Source organism: Callospermophilus lateralis, unplaced genomic scaffold (genome assembly GCF_048772815.1).
Source record: "Callospermophilus lateralis isolate mCalLat2 unplaced genomic scaffold, mCalLat2.hap1 Scaffold_139, whole genome shotgun sequence".
NCBI lineage: Eukaryota > Metazoa > Chordata > Mammalia > Rodentia > Sciuridae > Callospermophilus > Callospermophilus lateralis.
In genome coordinates this window covers 2,007,398-2,026,154 of record NW_027512543.1, presented here as the reverse complement: position 1 = coordinate 2,026,154, position 18,757 = coordinate 2,007,398, and the positions used below count along the sequence as shown (strand labels likewise).

Below are 18,757 nucleotides of genomic sequence, written 5' to 3'. Positions count from 1 at the left end.
AGTATGAGAGGGACTAGAGGCCCTTGGGTTTTAGCTGCTCATGCCAAGGGCACTGTTCATTCTTTGGAATGTTGTGATCATTCTGTTCTCATTATTACAGCCATTGTAACTGTAATGAGAATGCATTGTGAAGATACAGTTGCACAGTGTAGAACAATTTTCCCTAACTTCACCATGTATCTGACATTTTTTAAACATTTTTCTGCTACTTTATTTAAAATTTGAAACCTAAAATGATTTTCAGCATTCTTTATCAGTGTACTTCTCTTTTGACAATTTCCAGAATCATTATCTTCCTAAGAACTAGCAATAAACTCCTATATTGTTTCCCAATTCTCAATTTTTAATCACAATAATGTTACATAATCTAATCCTCAGACCCTCAGTTTGTTATTCAAAAATTAATATTTCTTTTTCTGCTTTGATTTCTTTGACTTTTTTTTCCCAATAACATTACTTTTTGGCGTTTTCAATTTTAATTTAGTGGGGTCTTTTTAAACCATTTTTCTTCACGATAACACCAAAACGTGAATATTTTAGATTCAAAAATCTAAGAAAATATAGAAATACAGGAAATAGAAAAGACAAAAGTACAAATAAGGAGAAAAAAATCGCTGTAATAGTAGCATCGCCATAAACTATACTTTATGGATCTGTATCCTGGTTCTATTACAATAAATATGTATGGTTGTGTATGTGAACATGTACATGTGTATATTTGTATTGTGCATACACATACATTAAGTATTACAGATGAAATTAGGACTATACCTATGGACTACACATAGAAATATATTTATGTGATTTATTTATATGTTTTTGTAATCTTGCTTTTTATTTTATTTTATATAAAAAGTTTTATAATTTATCACTAGTTTTTATAAATGATTTTTAATTTGTTTCATAGCCTTCATCTTAAGGATCCACTATAATTTATTTTATTAGTCTCTCATTGCTATAATTTAGTTGATTCCTAAATACTGACCATTAAAATTATAGTACATTTTGATGTATTGATACTAATAAGGTCAATTGGTATGATAGTAAAAATAATATGGTAATATTTTAGTTAAATTTTATTTCTTTGATCATATTTTAATAATTTTGTGAGCCCTTTACTTTGGATAGTATCTGTTTTTCCTTTGCTTGCATGTATCATTTTCCTTTACTCATTTATGGTTTTTTAAAAAAATGCATATATATTTTTCTTTTCTACCTTATATTGAAAATATTTTTCTAATTTATTTTTTATATTTTAGCTAGTTTATAGTTTCTATATACAGACATTTTAAGTTTATGTACTGTGGAATATGTTGGCTTGTATTTATATTTCCACCTTTGTTTTTATGCTTAAGATCATTTCTCAGTCTGTAATTGTATTAATTGTATCCTTCTAGTTCACACAACTTGGCTTTTACATGGAATGATTTAGTATAGCTAGACTCAAATAATCATCTTAGCATTGTTTATTTAAAAATCTACTGCCTTTGACTGTTTTAATTGCCCTCGTTTTCATAGCTAACATGATATACTTATTGGTGTCCTCATTTTGTTTCATCTATTAGTTCTTGATTCAATTTCACAGGCCTCTTTATTTATAATATTGGGATAATTTTAACCATGCCCCTTATTATCTTCAAAAGGTCATTCTTTTTTAAATACATTTTCCCCTTCCTGTGACATCTTATTAACATCTTAATTTTAGAATTGTAAAATTAACTTGAATAAAAATTATTTCATATTAAATCTTCCATTCTGGATTGTGGTATATCTTAGTGATATTTGAATCCATTCTATTTCTATGTACAGTTTCTTTGGCTTCGTAGCTTTGTTTTCATTTAAAAAAATGTTAATTGTATATATTTTTGTCTTTGTTTTTTTTCCTTTCTTCCTCCTTTTCTTCCTCTTATTCTTTTTTTAAAGGTTTTGAAGTATTTTTTCATTGCAAAAAATATACATTGTTATTCATCATCATAAAATTTGAAACCATAACAATATCTACTGCCATAACATTATCTACTGATTTTTAAAAAAATGGTAATCTTATTGTGGAAAATGACTTGCTTTGTTCTTCTTTTCATCATGATTTCTATTTTCCTGTTCCTTACTTCTTATACTTACTGCACACCTGCCTTTATGCCTTATTGCTTTTTTCAACTGTTCTTCTATCAAGATGGCCCTCTGATATTAATACCTCATGAAGCAAAAAAATCACCTAAAATCAATCAATCAATCTATCTATCTGTCTATAATGTTTTGTTGTTGTTTTCTCCTAATACCTCTTATTCTTTCTCCTTTCTCCTTACACTCTGCTTCCTCTTCTTTTTTTGAAAGAACTAGTTGACTTGCAAATCATAGAACCTTGTTCAAACTAGGTTAAACAAAAACAGGAGTTTATTTTCTTCTATAACTTAAAGAGTTTTGCATGAAATACCACTGAATACAAGTACTCAGGAAATAATAGCTTCAGGATGTATTTCCTTCTAGCTTGAGCTCTCAAAAGAATAAAGGCACTTTTTATTTCAATGTCTCTCTCACAAGGTTCCTAAGTGGGTCTGCTTAGATTTCACACACTCGTGTGGATCCAATCCAATACTCTGTTTGAGTATTCAGAGTTCACTGAGATGGAGAGAGAATGCACCTTTGCAAATTAGCTTAAAAAAATCAATTAGGATTGGGAGAAGTTTCCAAAAATGTAAGGCAGGAGAGCTGAAAAACAAATTATACAGATAGTAATATTAATTAATATTTTTTGTGGTTCTGAATATTTTTAAAATTATATTTTATATTGACTACTGTTGCTGTGAGCCAAGTTATTGACTTTTATATATTAACACTAAAGTTTCTCACTGGATTACTTTTTCAGTTGCCATCTTCTTATTTTTGGTAAAATATCATGTCATATGCAATAATAAAGAATAATATCTGCATTCTTTTGATTACATCATATTTCTTTTTCTTATTGCTAATTTAAAAATATTAAAAATGCATAATATAATAGTATTTATTTTTATATTTTTTATATTATTTTAATGGATATATGCTATTATTATTTCCTCATTAATAGGATTATGACTCTTAGCATGAAATTCACAGGATTTTCTCATTTTAATAAATATATCTGTTTTAACTTATGTAGAATACTTTGCAAAATTTATTTGTTCTAATTAGTTATGCACACAACAGAATGCATTTCAGTTCATAGTACACAAGTGGTGCACAAATTTTCATTTTTCTGGTTGTACAAAATGTAGAGTCAAACCATTTATGTCACCATACATGTATGTAGGGTAATGATGTCTGTCTCATTCACCATCTTTCCTATCCCTATGCCTTCTCCCTTTCCCTTCTTTGCCTTTGCCCTATCTAAAGTTTCTCTATTCCTCCCATGCCTCTCCCAACCCCCATTTAGGATCAGCGTCTACTTATTAGAGAGAACATTTGGTCTTTGCTTTTTTGGGATGGGCATAATTCACTTAGCAATATATTCTCCAACTCCATCCATTTACCTGTAAATGCCATGATTTTATTCTCTTTTAATGCTGAGTAATATTCCATTGTGTATATAAATCACTGTTTATTTAACCATTCAACTGTTGAAGGGCATCTAGGTTGGTTCCACAGTTTAGTTATTGTGATTGTGCTGCTATAAACATTGATGTGGCTGCATCACTGTAGTATGCTGATTTTTAAGCCCTTTGAGTATAAACTAACAAGCATCATTGTTGATCCATTAAAATGTTTTTTTTTAATTTTGTCTAATGCTGTGTATTTTTGTCAATATGTTATTTAGGCATTTTGCTTTTGAGGTGTTGCATGACTTAGAATAATTTCTAATTCATGTATCTCTGTGTGTCTGTGTGTGTGTGTGTGTGTGTGTGTGTGTTTGTGTGTGTGTGTGCGTGCATGCGCTTTGTGCATGTGTGTCTTTGTCTTATTTTCATGTTTGGTATTAAGGTTATTGAACTGTTTAAAGTGATTTTAAAAGTTTTTTTTTCTATTTGCTGCTAAATATTGGGTACTTACTATGACATTTTTATAAAATTAAGGTTATTGAGGTATAATTTAAATACAGTAAAATATATACTTTAATTATATTTTGATGAACCATGAATATATATGTGTATGGTTTTATAAGTCTTAGTAAAAACATATTAAGATTTAAACATTTATTTTACCCTAAAAGTTAGCTCTTTGCAATTAATTCCCTTTCCTTCTCTGATTCCTTATAAACTGGACATATTTTCTGACATTCTAGATTCAAGATCCTTTTCTAGAATTTCATATAAATGAAATCTTCTTTTCTATAGGTTTTATACCTATAGTTTTGCTTAGAATATATTTTTTGTGATTCATCAAAGTTGTTCATGAATAAATACTCTATTCCTTTATATTGCTGGTGGCCTTACATTATATAGATAATCACACTTTGTTTATTCATGCACTTCTTGATTAGCATATGGGTTCTTTCCAATTTAGAGTTTATATGAAAAAATACTACTGAGTGGTACATGCCTGTGATCCCAACAACTCAGGAGGCTGAGGTGGGTGAATTGCATGTTCAAAGCCACCTCAGCAACTTATTTTGAGTCCTGTCTCCAAATTAAAAATAAAAAGGGCTGGGGTGTTGCTCAGTAGTTGAAAATTTTTGAGTTCCATCCCTAGTACCGAAAAAGAAAAGAAAAAGTGCTACTATGAAAATGTACATGTTGTGGTGAGGACATATTTTCAGTTCTCAAGGGTTAATACCTAGATGTGAGCTTTTTGTGGTTATGTAAATTACATATTTAGCATTATAAAAAAGCTATCAACCTTTTTCCCCAAAGTATTGTATTATTTTGTCCTTTTTCTTCATTAATGTAGAATGGTTTCAGCTTGCTTTTGCCAGTTTTTTAAAATTCTAGTGGTTGAGTAGTGGTGTATTATTTTGTTTTTAATTTGCATTTTTTGAATGACTAAAGACATTGAGCACCATTTCTTGAGATTCTTGGCCATTATTACAATCTTCTGTTAAATGTCTTCAGTTCTTTTGTCTATTAAAATATTGGTGTGTTTTATTATTATATGTATATTCTACACACACTCACACACACAAATCGTTTGAGCCCAAGTACTTGTCAGATATACATATTGCAGGTCTGCATGTTTGTATCCTTGACACTGTTATTTGAGGAGCAAATCGGTTTCATTATGAGAAGGTCCAATATATCACTTGTTTCTTTTTTGTTTCATTCTTGCAGTTTCTTATTTGAGAAATCCTGGCTTCACTCAAGATCGTTAATGTTTTCTCTCAATTCATACACATATTCTGCTTTCTGCCATTAAATGAGACTGAATCAAAGCAAGTAGAGTTGAAAACATGAGAGGGCGAAAGGGCTTGTCAAAGTTATCTTTTACTTTATATGTGGTTTAGCAGCATGGCAACTAATGTCTGACTTTCTGGGGTCTCTAGAGGATGGATATGCTTTTCACTAATGTCCTTCTACTCTATCTAGTTGAGACATTAGTGTCTTCTTTCCCTGCATGACCTCTGGAGTTGTTCAGCTTGTAGCTCCTTGGGCTTTATTCTATGCATGTGTAGGTTTGTATACAGCACCAGACACAAAGAAACTGCCCTATAAATTTCAAAGCTCTTCTTCTTCATGGCTTCTTCCTCTCTAGCATTCTGCTGTTCAAACTTCAATGGCCAAACTCCAGCTCTCTCCTATGTTAGCAAGATCGCCATGCTCTAACTGGATTCACCCTTCCTACACTGCAGTCAAGAAAGGACCTCCTAGCAGAAAGATATTAGATTATAGTATTCAAATAATTTGTTTCTCATCTTTCAGGGAACACATTCCTGTGATTGTTGTTGTCAAAATTTAAACTTATTTGTTCCAATTCTTATCCAGTGTTCTGTTTTTAGAGAAATATCTGCAATGGATATCCATCATGACAGGAATTGGATTCTGTAAAGCATTTACTTATCCATTTATTTTTGTTCTTAATTGAGGTAAAACACATAAAAAATTTACATTTTAGCCATTTCAACTGTATAATTCTGTGGCATTAAGTATAAAAATATTGTCATGTAACCATCATCACTAACCATCTCCAGAACTTTTTCTCCTTCCCAAACTGAAACAATGTTCCTTTGAAACATTAACTCCCCTTTACCGCTTTCTGTTCAGCCTCTGGAAACCACCATTCTACTTTCTCTCTGAAATCAACTATTTTGGTCATTGAAACTAGGTTGATCATGTAAGTGGAACCATAGAATATTTGATCTATTTTTGACTTTTGTATTTTCACTGTATCATATCTAGTCAAGGTTTTCCCATATTGCAACATGTGTAAAATTTTCTTCCTTTTTAAGGTTGAATAACATTCCATTGTATATTAGAGATTTCGCTAATCCATTAATTTATTGATGGGTATGTAGGTTGTTTCCACTCTTTAGCTATTGTAAATAATACTGCCATAAGCCTCAGCCTTCAATTATTTGGTTATTTACCTAAGAATGGAATTACTGGATTTGTTTCTCTTCTTTCAGGGAACACATTGTGGTAATTCTATTTAATTTTTTTTTTGAGAAGACATCATATTGTTTCCACAGCAGTGGTACCATTTTGCATTCCCACCATCAATGCACAAGAATTCCATTTTTCCGTATCTTCATCAATAGTTGTATTTTTTGATGTTTTAAAAAACAGTAGAGGTTCTAAAGAGTTGGAAGTGATATTCAATTATAGTTTTAATTTAATTTTCTTAAATTTAGTATTTTTTAAATCAGTTTATTGACCATTTACTTTTCTTCATTGATATGTCTATCCTACTCCTCTGCCCATTTATTTTTTTAAATTGAGTGTTTGATTTTTATTTGTTACATTGTGGTATTCATCTGAAAATTATCTGCTTTTTGATGAATATATTTTCCCATTCTGTGGGTTGTCTTTTCACTTTGTTGATTCTGTCCTTTAATGCACAAAAGCTTTTAATTTTAATAAAACTAAACTTATCTATTTTTGCTCTCATTGCTTGTGCTTTTTCAAATCTTTTTGGTATTCTTTGAGAAATCAGGGAATCAGTGCTAAATCCAATCTAATAAAGTTTTCTATTTCTTTTTTTTTTGGAGGTTTTTTTTGTTTAAGCTTTATAGTGTTTTTCCTAATCTTTTAACAATTTTTAATTTAAAGCAATTTTGTCTGGTATAAGTGTAGCATTTCTACTCTCTTTTGAATTGAATATTTTTTTTCATATTTTGACAAAATGAGTCTGTTATAGATAGAATATAGTTGGAGGCTGGATTCTTTGTTTTGTTTTGTTTTGTTTGTTTGTTTCCCATTCTGCCAATGTAAACCTTTAGATTAGGGGTTTCAATACATCTACATTCACCTGTGGTGATCTACTCTTTTGACATTAGTTTTCTACATGTCTTCAAGTATTTTTTGTTCCTCATTTCCTACATCAGTGCCTTTTGTTGGGTTTAGTTGGCTTTCATACTGACATGCTTTTAGTCTCATTCCCTTTCTTATAAATCCTATAGATAGTTTTTATGAGGTTACCATGGAGACCAAAAATAACATACTAAAATTATACCAATCCAACTTAAACTGATACTAACTTAAATTCAATCCCATAAAAATACTACCTCTCTAAAGTTCCACACTACCCTACTTAATGTTACTGATGACAAAACTTTTGTCTTTATACATTGTCTACCCTTGAACATGCAGTTACAGTTATTTCTATTCATTTGTCTTTTAAATCCTTTTTTGTCCCTCATTTTCTACATTATTACCTTTTCTTATGTTTAGTTGATTTTCATACTGACATGCTTTTACAGAAAAGTAAAGTTATAAACCAAAATTATGATAGTATTGTTTTCTGTATTTGTCGTGTGTTTTGTCTTTACTGGAGAACTTTATATTTTCATGACTTCAAATTACTGTCTAGTGGATTTTTATTTCAATTTGAAAGATGCATCAGCATTTCTTATAGGGCAAGTCTAGTAAGTAAAGGAGCTTCCAGCTTGTTTGGGAATATTTCAATTTATACCTAATTGTTAAGGATAATTTTATGAGGATTCTGATATATTTTTGATGCCTAGAATTTTATTCTTCTTTCTACTCCAAAGATCTAGAATTAAATCAATTTAATGTTCTTTAAGTCTAACAATACACTATGTTAACTCTTTTGTATTATTTGGTATCTCTTGTTTTCACTCTCTTTCCTACAATATTATAATCAGGCAAAAATAAAGCCAAAACAAAGTAAATGCTAACATCCTTAGTGGCACTTGATGTGAATCCATTATTCTCACCTGTGGACTCAGTGAACATGATAAGGAACAATTATTATTCCTGCTTTTGTTTGTGATCACCAGCATGTCTGACTGTTGAGTGGCTATCATCTGGACTGACTAGTGCCTAGCACAACTGAGGAAATAAACTTTTCCACACATGTCTCATCTTCTAGCTGGACAGACCAGTCGCCTGGTACAAGTCCATTTCAAGCCTCTGCTTCCTTCAAGTCTCATAAGGTACTATTTGTCAAAGAAAGTCCTATTTTTGTTTCTTCATTGTGGGTTTGGGGCAAATCACCCCACTTAAATGAGAGAATACCTCAAAGTGACACAGTAAATGGCCCAGACTTGGGAAAGGGTGATGAATTGGAGCCATCATTGAGCTCTAACAAAGCTACCTATGCCCCTTTTGTGAGGAATATACTTATCTGTCCATTTATATTCTTATTTATTTTTAAAATATTTTTAGGTGTAGATGGATACAATATCTTTATTTTGTTTCTTTGATTTTTTTATGTGGTGCTGGGGAACAAACCTAGCACCTCATGCATGCAATGCCATGTATGCTAGGCAAGCACTCTTACCACTAAGCCACGACCCCAGCCCTGTGTTCTTATTCTAGATGTGTTATTCTTATTTATTTATTTATTTTTACAAAAGCTGAAATTGATTAATTTTTAATAGGCCAACTTTACAGTTACATGTCTATTTACATATCATATATTTTTCTCTAGTATAACTTTATCATTGTCTTATGCTTTCTAGTTTCATTACTTCAATTTTCAAATTTTCTTTTATTTTTGTTATATGAGTAAATATTTAATTTACATTCTAAATATTTTTATATTTAGAAATTTATGTGTTATGTTTTGCATAGCATAGCAGTTGACATTTGGGTTTTCAATATTTATTAATACCCTATTTTTCTATTTCTACAGTTAAAAATTTTGAATTTTTACAAATTCCTCCTCTATTAAGAACTTTTTGCACCAAGCCCACTTCCTCTATACTCCTTTTAATATATGCTTCTGTCTTATTAGTTTAATTTGGACATACAGAACTAACTTTTGTTATTGCTTTTCTGTTTTATCCAATTTTGTAACATTCAACCTAAATCAGTGTTCACCTTATTTGCACATTCAGTTTCAATCTTTTTCATACTATGAAATTCTGTCGATCTTATCTATCTCCAATAAATCTAACATTTTTAAGTAACAATGATGATTCAGAAAGTGTGCTGTATTATTCTTAGTAGAGTCCTCTAGAAAGACATAGACTTCTTAGGCCCCAAACTTTCCACTTATAACTTTTGTCTGTCTGATGTATTCATTTAAAGGAAAACATGAAGTCATCATTACTTCATTCCTCTGTTTGTAACCTATATTTTCTGCCTTACTATTTTTAGGATATTTCTCTCTTTCATGGAACTCCAAACGAATTTCTAGGAAACCTCTTGGTGCATCTGATTAACTGACTTTCTCTGCATTGTAGTGAACCTTCTCAGTTTGCAACTCCTGGTATGCAATTCCCTTAATTTTTGTAGTTTCTACCCACCCCCTCCCCAATGCCCCAGCCCATGGAACAACAACATTTTAAAATTTGAATCATCTTTCTTTCTCTTGTATGTATGTTTCCCTTCATAATTTTAATTTTTTCTTGTTTTATTTCTTGCTATAAGAGAGTTCCATGTTTGTTATAACATTTATAATGTGAATTTTAATTCTGCAATTGCTTCTTTTTACTTTCATAAACTAGAATATTTCATTATTCTGTTCTCCATGTGATGCTGTGTTTTTTTTCTTTTTTAATCTCAGTTAATTTTCTCTTAATGGCTTCCTGCTTTGTGTTTCTGAAATGAGATTTTTCTTCTCATTCCAATGGGGATGCTATCTCTATAGAAATTATTTCTGCAATTATTTGTACATCTGGTAATAAATAACATATTTCTCTGCTGGTGGTTTTGGATGATAATTTCTTTCCTTTATTTTTTTCACAGTAATCCTACTGAATAACTCCCCATTATTCATTCTAGGGCCATGTAACAGCTACCTAGATTTGGAGTGGGTCAGCAGTTTGGATTCATTGATTGCATTTGGCCCTTGTCCAAGTTCTGCTGATAAGATAAGGTGGAGGTACAGAATTTCTTACAAAACTTGAACAGTGTAGCAAGCCTTCATAGGCACTATGATTCAATCTATTCCTTCTCTTACTTCCTCATTCTCTAGTACTTAAAACATATAAAGAATCAAGGTTTTAACTTTCCAAGGATACCTTAGATTTTTTGCCTGGGAATTGAATGTATAACTTGCTTCTCCTTCAATGTCTTTCTCCTTTTACTGTACCTCAGTGATTATGACAATATTGCAAATATATATTCACAATTAAGATTATTATAAAATATATATGTCCAGTAATAAAATAATATTTGTTAGTTCATTTCCTTTTGTTTTTTTTTTCTGATAGATTCTTAGAAGTAGATTTGCTGAGATAAAATATACTAACACATTTGTGAATATTTCATATATGTTGACAAATTCTCTTCCAAATATTATAGAGTTAATGTTCAAGAAGGAATATAAGCACACATTCTCATTAAAAGTTTATTTGGAAAAAAACTTTTGGGATTATGTTGTTATTATGAAAAGAGTTACAATTCTGAAAATCAATGAAAGAGAAAATAAAAAGCGGCTGTTGTTTTACTATGTGGCAATGAGCATTTTTAATCTTTCTTAGTTATTTTATTTTCTGCCTTGGTTTCTTCTGGGAATTATAAAGGGAGAGAAAAAGAAAGAGAAAGAGAGAGGGAGAGAGAGAGGGAGAGAGAACACATATAGTTTCATAATGACATTTAAAGTGATTTATAATTTTGTGCCAAGAATTAGTGTGTCATGCACACATATGGAGATACACACATAAATATAAATTTTTCAAAGAGTGTGTCATTTTATATGTTCTCACTGTGTTTATCAGTCATTTGGTATTTACCCTTATCAATGGTATAGGAAGATTTTTCTATTTTTATTTGATAGAAAATGTTATCTTGTTTTTATTCATATTCATTAGAGAACTGGTCAAGTAAAATGTCTTTTTACCTAAAGCTTATTATTCATATATAAGTACTATTCTATAAAGCTATTGTTAAAGTTCATAATTCAAAATCAATTTATCTATCTTATTGGTGGTGGGCTCATCACTTCTTTATTAGCAATATTCATGACTTTAGTCACAAACATTGCTATAATTTCCTATTTTATACAGATAAACAACTCATGATTTTTAACCAATCATATTTATTTATATTTTCTATTGTAACTTTTTTATTATTTCTAGTTTAGAAATTATATTTTTTTGCCTGATCAGTGCATTACTTTGAACAGTGCAGTTGATTAGTGAATTATATTTGATTGCTAAGAAAATTTTGAAATCCCCCAACCCTCATATTCAATTCTGTTCTTTATAACAGCATCAAGAATCCAATAATATCTAAGTTCTCAGCTTGATTGACTTTTTAAATTTTAATTTCAGAGAATAAAAGACCATGCATTGAATTCTCTCATCTAAGTGTAAAGGATTCCTGAAAAGATTTGTTTATTCCCAGATTAAAGATAGTTCTGATGATGTATACAAGGAACAAGCTGAACTGTGCTGAGCCACTTTTAGGGCTCAATAACTCACTCAATGTTAATTTCAACACACAAAAGAAAACAGTCTGGCTGATTCTTGGATACAGACCAATGGGCTCCACCCCATCATGGCTTTCAAATTTTGTAAGGAGTTTATTGCATAAAGAAGATATTAATGTAATTGTAGTAGACTGGAACCATGGTGCTACAACTTTTATTTACAACAGAGCAGTTAAAAACACCAGAAAAGTTGCTGAGACTTTGACTGAGTACATTCAATATCTTTTGGTAAGTCTGGAAATTTTATCATTAATCTTGCTATACAATATATAATGTGTTATGTAATACTACTTGTGAAAATAAAAGTAATACTTTTTTCCCATAAGCATTTAGAATTATAGCTTTGAAATTCTAATTTGTGCAGTCTTATTATCTTTGCATCAAAATATAATTATATATATAGATTTACCTTATTTTAAAATAATTCTCATAAACATTTATTATAATTAATTTAAAACATTGTAAGACTTTTTGACTCTAACTAAATTAACTTTAGAATAAAGTAGTGGTCCTAAGTGGGCAGAGGGGATAAAGTATATAATCTTTTCATTCTTTGGATATTCTCCATAAAATATATCTTAACATGTTTACATTAATCATATATGAATTTGGTAAAAGACAGGGGAAAACAGTCTGAAAAGTAGATTAATTTTATCAATGTCAAAGGAAATTCCATTCAGGTTTGCTCAAAGTGGGGATGGGTCAGGTAAATTTAGGCCAGTTCTGGGTCATCTATAGTTTGAATGAGTTTTCTTAACCATGTCAACCTTTATGGAGACTCATGTTTATCCTGAGAGGTGGTGGTTATGGGTAATTGAAATCAGAGGCCACTAACTGGATTGTGCTACTTATATTTTAGGAAAAAACAGACACAAGGAGGTGGAACTTCTAAAGCTGTTTTATATCTCACACAGAAAACCATGTGAATTTAATCAAGTTTAGGATGTTCATGTGAAATTTGAACAACTTAGGTTACATACATGCCTATAAATCTGTCTTTGAAATGGGAGTCAGAGTATTGCATTGCAAAGACATGTGAAATCCTAGAACCTTGGTCTATTGAGGGCAGAATTTGTCTATTGCTCATTGTAGAAAAAATTTTAAAGTATACCCTTGGATGAATACCCTTCTCCACAAAACTGAAAATGATGGATACAATATTTAAGAGAGTTTCAGGAATCATCTATATTTAGTTAATGTTTCTATAATTCCTATATTTCTAAATGCCTAAGCTTTCAAACTTTAGCTTAAAATGTACGAATTTAATTATTTTTTTTTACATAGACTAACCCTTTAATAATTTTACTAACTTTGTAAGACAGGTAATGCATGTGCATATTCTTTGGGGATAGTGAACATTCTGTTTCTTAGTGGAAAATTGAGCATAGTCTGTGGCCAATAGAGTAGAAGAAACAAACTGGTTGCATCAAAAACATAGCAGCTGAAGCCAATAAATAGTTTAAAATAAAGTTACCATGCCTACCTTTTCGTGCCTTTTGTTTGTCTTGGTAAAATTTTCATTCATATATAGTAAGATTATCTTGCTCTGCTACAAATCATATATGTATTTACTTTAATGTCATATATATGTGTGTGTGTGTATATACACACACACACACACTTTTTTCTATACAAAGAAAGCTTACTTTCTTTCCAACATTCATGCTTTATTACTACTGTGTTTGTTGCATTTTGCATAAACAGTCAGTAACTATAGTACAAAATGTATGTGGAGTGTGGTCACCTAAAATAAAAGGTAAATATTTGTTTCAAAAATGCTAGCTTAATTTGTGTTAAATATTTATCTCTCATATACAACAACCAGATGTAACATTGATAGAGTCTCTTCCCAGTATTTAACATTCAATTAAAATGTTTCCTTTAATGTTTTATTGTCCATACAACAACATAGCTTCCAAATTTAAAACATTTTATTTTTATTTCTTGTATTATATTTTATTGTTTGCATTGTTGACTTACATATAGCATACTGTTATGGTTTAGAATATTTCACAGCAACTATAATGAGGAGTCAGCATATTATTTATATTAAAGAAAAAATAAGTCTTCAAAGTGAGACTATTTAGCTTCTCTAATAAAAAATAATCACTTCTTAATTTGAAAAATAATTATTAAGAAAATAATATTTGTGATAAAAGTACTAACTCTTCAATAAGAAAATAGCCTCTACTAGATATTTAAAGAAAGACTCATGCAAATGCTCCTCAAATTATTACATGAAATAGAAAGTGATGAAACACTTTCCAATCCATTCCATGAAACCAGTGTTGCCCTCAAACTGAAACCAGATAAGGACACATCAAGGAAAGAAAACTATAGAACAATATTTCTGATCAACTTAGAAAGTCCCTAATAGGCTATTAGCAAATCATATTCAACACATATGGTAAGATGATTGCACATTGTAACCCAGATAGTTTTATCCCAGGAATGCAACAATGGTTTAAAATATGCAAATTAATAAATGTAATTCACCATATAAATAGAATGAAGGGAAAAAATCCCGTAGTCATCTCAAAAATGCAGAGAAAGCAAAAAAATCACTACCCATTTATAACAAAAACACTGAAGAAAGTAGGGAGAGAAAAAATTATCTAAAATCATAAAAATTGTATATGACAAACCCAAAGCAAAGCCATAGTGAATGGGGGAAAGATGAAAGTATTTCCTTTAATATCCAGAACAATACAATTATGTCTACTGTCACCTGTTCAATATAGTACTTGAAATTCTAGTCAGAGTGATTAGGCAAGAGAAGGAAATAAAAGGGATTAACATAGGAAAAGAAGAAATCAAATATCAATGTTTACAGCTGATGTGATTCTATACTTAAAAGATCCATAAATATCCACAGAAGATTACTTGAACTAATAAACAAATTTAGCAAAGGAGAAGTTTACACAATTAATATACAAAAATCAGTAGCTTTCCTATAAACAAATAACGAATCTGCTAAGAAAGTAGTAAAAAAAAATCCCTTTCACAATACACTCAAAGAAAAAGTACCTGATCAAATAGGTGAAAGACCTCCACAATGAAAGCTGTAGAACACTAAAGAAAGAAATTGAAGAAGACACAAGAAAATGAAAAGACTTCCAAGACCTCCATGTTTATGGATAGGCAGAGTTAGTATTTTTTTACAGGGCCAGTCTACTTAAAGCAATGTACAAATTCAATGTACAGAGTCAATGTTCAAAATACAAATGGCATTCTTTACAGAACTAAAAAAAAAAAAAAGTCATAAAATTAATTTGGAAGAATAAATGACTCAGAATAGCCAAAGCAATTCTAAGCCAAAAAGTTGTGCTGGAGGCATCATGATATCTGACTTCAAATAATACAACAGAGCTGTATTAACAAAAACTGCATCATACTGACATAAAGTCAGACACATAGACCAATGGTACAGAACAGAACACAGAGAAATCCACAGATAGGGTCTGATCCTTAAAAAAGGTACTAGAAACATACACTGGAGAAAAGAGACTTTTTAACAAAATGATGCTGGGAAAACTGGTTACCTGTGTGTAAAATATTGAGACTACATTCTTGTATCTTAGCCGTCACAAAAATAAACTCAAAACAGATCAAAGCCTTAGGAATGAGATCAGAAATTAAGCAAACTCTAGAAAAAATAGATGGTAAATATTCCAACTTACATACATAGGTCACACTTTTTCATTAGGAGGCCCGAAAGCACAGGAAATAATGCCATTTTTTCAGGAAAATGGATTGAACTTAGAATATTATGTTAAACAAAATAAAACAAACTCAGAAAGTCAAGGTCTCATGTTCTCTCTAATATGTGGAAGCTAGAGAGGAAAAATATAAAGTTGTGTAGAGGAATCTTAGGAAAATCAGAGATCAGTAGAGCAAAGGGACCAGGGTCAGAAAGAAGGTGAGGGAAAGGAGAAATACTGGGGAATAATTTTAGCCAAATTATATTATTTTATCATGTTAGTGTGTGAATATGTAAGAACAAAACCCACTATTGTGTAGAATTATGATGCACCAATAGAGAAAGAAAAAGAAATAGCCAATGATCTGTGAGAAACTCAGCAAATCAATATAGGTATATTTTATAATATCAAACTGTAGAACTGTAGAATAACTGAAGATAGAACAAATAAATTTTAGTCCCATTGAACATGCACTAAAACTATTTAAATTTTATGATTAAATCCTCAATTTCAATTTTCTTTAAGAATATTTGGGAAGTAAATCACTTTTTTTGAGATTACCTAGGCATATCTTCCCCATATTATGAATGTTAAACTGATTCTAAATTTGCTAGTTTAAAATAAAGGCTTATGTAAATTATAAGAAGCAAAATGGTAAGTTTCCAAGTAACTTATGAATTTAGATTATGTTTCCAGCCATTAATTGATGCTTCCACTGTAGGAGAAGGGGAGGGATAAGAGGGAGAAAGGGAATGCTATCTAGTTTGACTGAACATGACTGAAATTCACAAAGATAATTGACAACTTTCCCTTTGTAGTGCCCAGCCTGGGTGGTAAATCAGTTACTTTAAATCATCCCACATGGTGAAGTTTATCCATTTATAATGTATTAAAATCTGGGAAATCTGCAGCTACAGAATATTAACAGCAGGTCAACAGAGAATCACATCTGAAATTCAAAATAAACAATAAAAAAAACTAGTCAATCTTAGGCTCGTTAAGTGCATTTTTATTGATTGTATTTTCTTTCTTCAGCGTGAATCCAAAGGACAAAAACTGGCCCTGTGGCTTTTACTCTTTCATTATCCCAAACAAGAAAGGAAAGATGGTGTGGAGAACAGAAACATAAAATAGCTGTTTCTGCAAAAATGATCATCTTCCTCATAGCTTCATAATTTACTCCCAGTCCTTAAGGCCCTCAGTTCCTTTGATTGCAATGATGGATGACTCTGCTTCAGCTACATCGGGCAAAGATGCTGCAGGATGTACAATAGAACAAACGAACCAGCAGGACGAAATGGCAAGCGGGCGTGCCAAGGGAATTCTCCTCAGTGGAAGAGTAGATAGTCAGTCCCCAGAATTATGTAAAATGTGGCTTGTAAATATTGCTCCCATTGTGGACACTAGAATGTGTAACTTGACAGAAAGGGGCAACACTGGCATAGGATAATGCAAAATATTTTTCACTTCAGTGCCCATATTTTTCACATGACCAGATTTTGCATTAAACAGAGCTCTAACTCAATGCCCAGTGAATTGTTGAGGATGTAAATATATGTATTTAAACACAGAGGGAAACCATTTATAGTTTCATCAATGAAATTTGGTTTACTCTGAAGCTTGTAATTCAGTACTAAGGTAATACTAAATTGTTGGTAATACTTGATTAAAATCATATTTAAAGATTACCCTGAATCTCTCTATAAGTCAATATTAAATTTGGACTGACTCAATTAGCAAGTGCAACAATACCCTGCATATTTGATCTCTTCTGCTCATTCTGCCATCCATTAACAAAAGGAGCCTTGGATTACAAGGCAGACATACTTATTCCTACACCTGTCTTGTGCAAATTGTATAGGGAAGAAAAATTCTAAATAACCATACTTTACACTGTCTCATGTAATCTAATAGATATAGACCCTATACTGAAGACTAAACGCTTATAATCCTAACAGGACCTTAGTAGTTTAGACCTTGAATCAGCAGTGAATTAGAGTGCTCATTTGCAATTACTTTGAGTTACTATTATCTGGCCAGATCCACTCCTTGGCCAGTTCTTAGGAACAATTTACAGATCCATTTTGCCAGATATGTCTTTATGTTCTTTCTCAAATAAAAACTTCTGTTTCACAGGGGTCCTATTTTTTGGGTGTGTATAGTTTATCTGTTTTGAATTTTTTTAATTTTTATTTTTGGTTTTTTTGTAGGAAAGAAATGTGCTATTTTCCTATCATACCAACAGAGTAGAGTTGAAAAATAAAGTAAATAGAGTAGAAAAATAAAGTAAAAACTCTCAAGTAAAAATAAATAGAGTAGAAAAATAAAGTAAAAAAATCTTAAGAAGTACCCTAATATTACCCACCCGTATACAGTTCTGTCAGATTTAATTCATATAGACAAGAAATAGACTGTTGCCTGTCTGTACGTGTTTGGGATGGGGAGGGGGGAACCATAATCTTAAGATTGACTCTCCGGACAGATGCAGTGACCTGTATTCATTCATTCAGTAAAAAATGAATGAAACCAAGATGTGAGTTCCATCTTTTTCATATTGAAGCAGTTTCATTCAATGTTTTTGACTATTTTTATCTTTTGTGGGTTTTTAATTTTTTGGCTCAGGAAAGGAAAGGAGAAACTAAAAAAGGGATGATTATCATGAAATAATATTTTGTGCAGTTTTTATTTTTCAGGGAAGTGATTGGAAATTATACTTCGGCTTGGAAATGTAGATAGGACTTTACTGTAGTTTCTCTGTACACACAATATGCATTAATTTTGCATCACTCATTGCACTTTATGCAATGTTCTTATTTCATAAGGGGTTCTATGGAAAAAGAATTTGGAGAAACAGTGAAACAAAGTTAATTGGATAGTTTTACTATATAACTTAGCAGAATGTTTCTTATGGGCATACGAAGTGTGCACATCATGAAGAGATATTTCATAAGTTTCACTCAAGTATATTTAAGTTGGAAATTTTTGTTTTCACTTTTACAGCCTATTCATATCCTGAGAAACATGCCTTGTGCAAACTATATTTTGAAAAAGTCTACCTAAATGTTGCATGAATAAGCAAGAATCGTTGA

At 30.9% G+C, this 18,757-nt stretch overlaps 1 pseudogene; it reads left to right on the top strand.

Annotated features, from left to right (window-relative positions):
* Positions 1-16,887: 16,887 nt before the first annotated feature.
* LOC143640236 (lysine-specific demethylase 5B-like) overlaps positions 16,888-18,757 on the top strand; it is a 53,121-nt pseudogene continuing 51,251 nt past the window's right edge.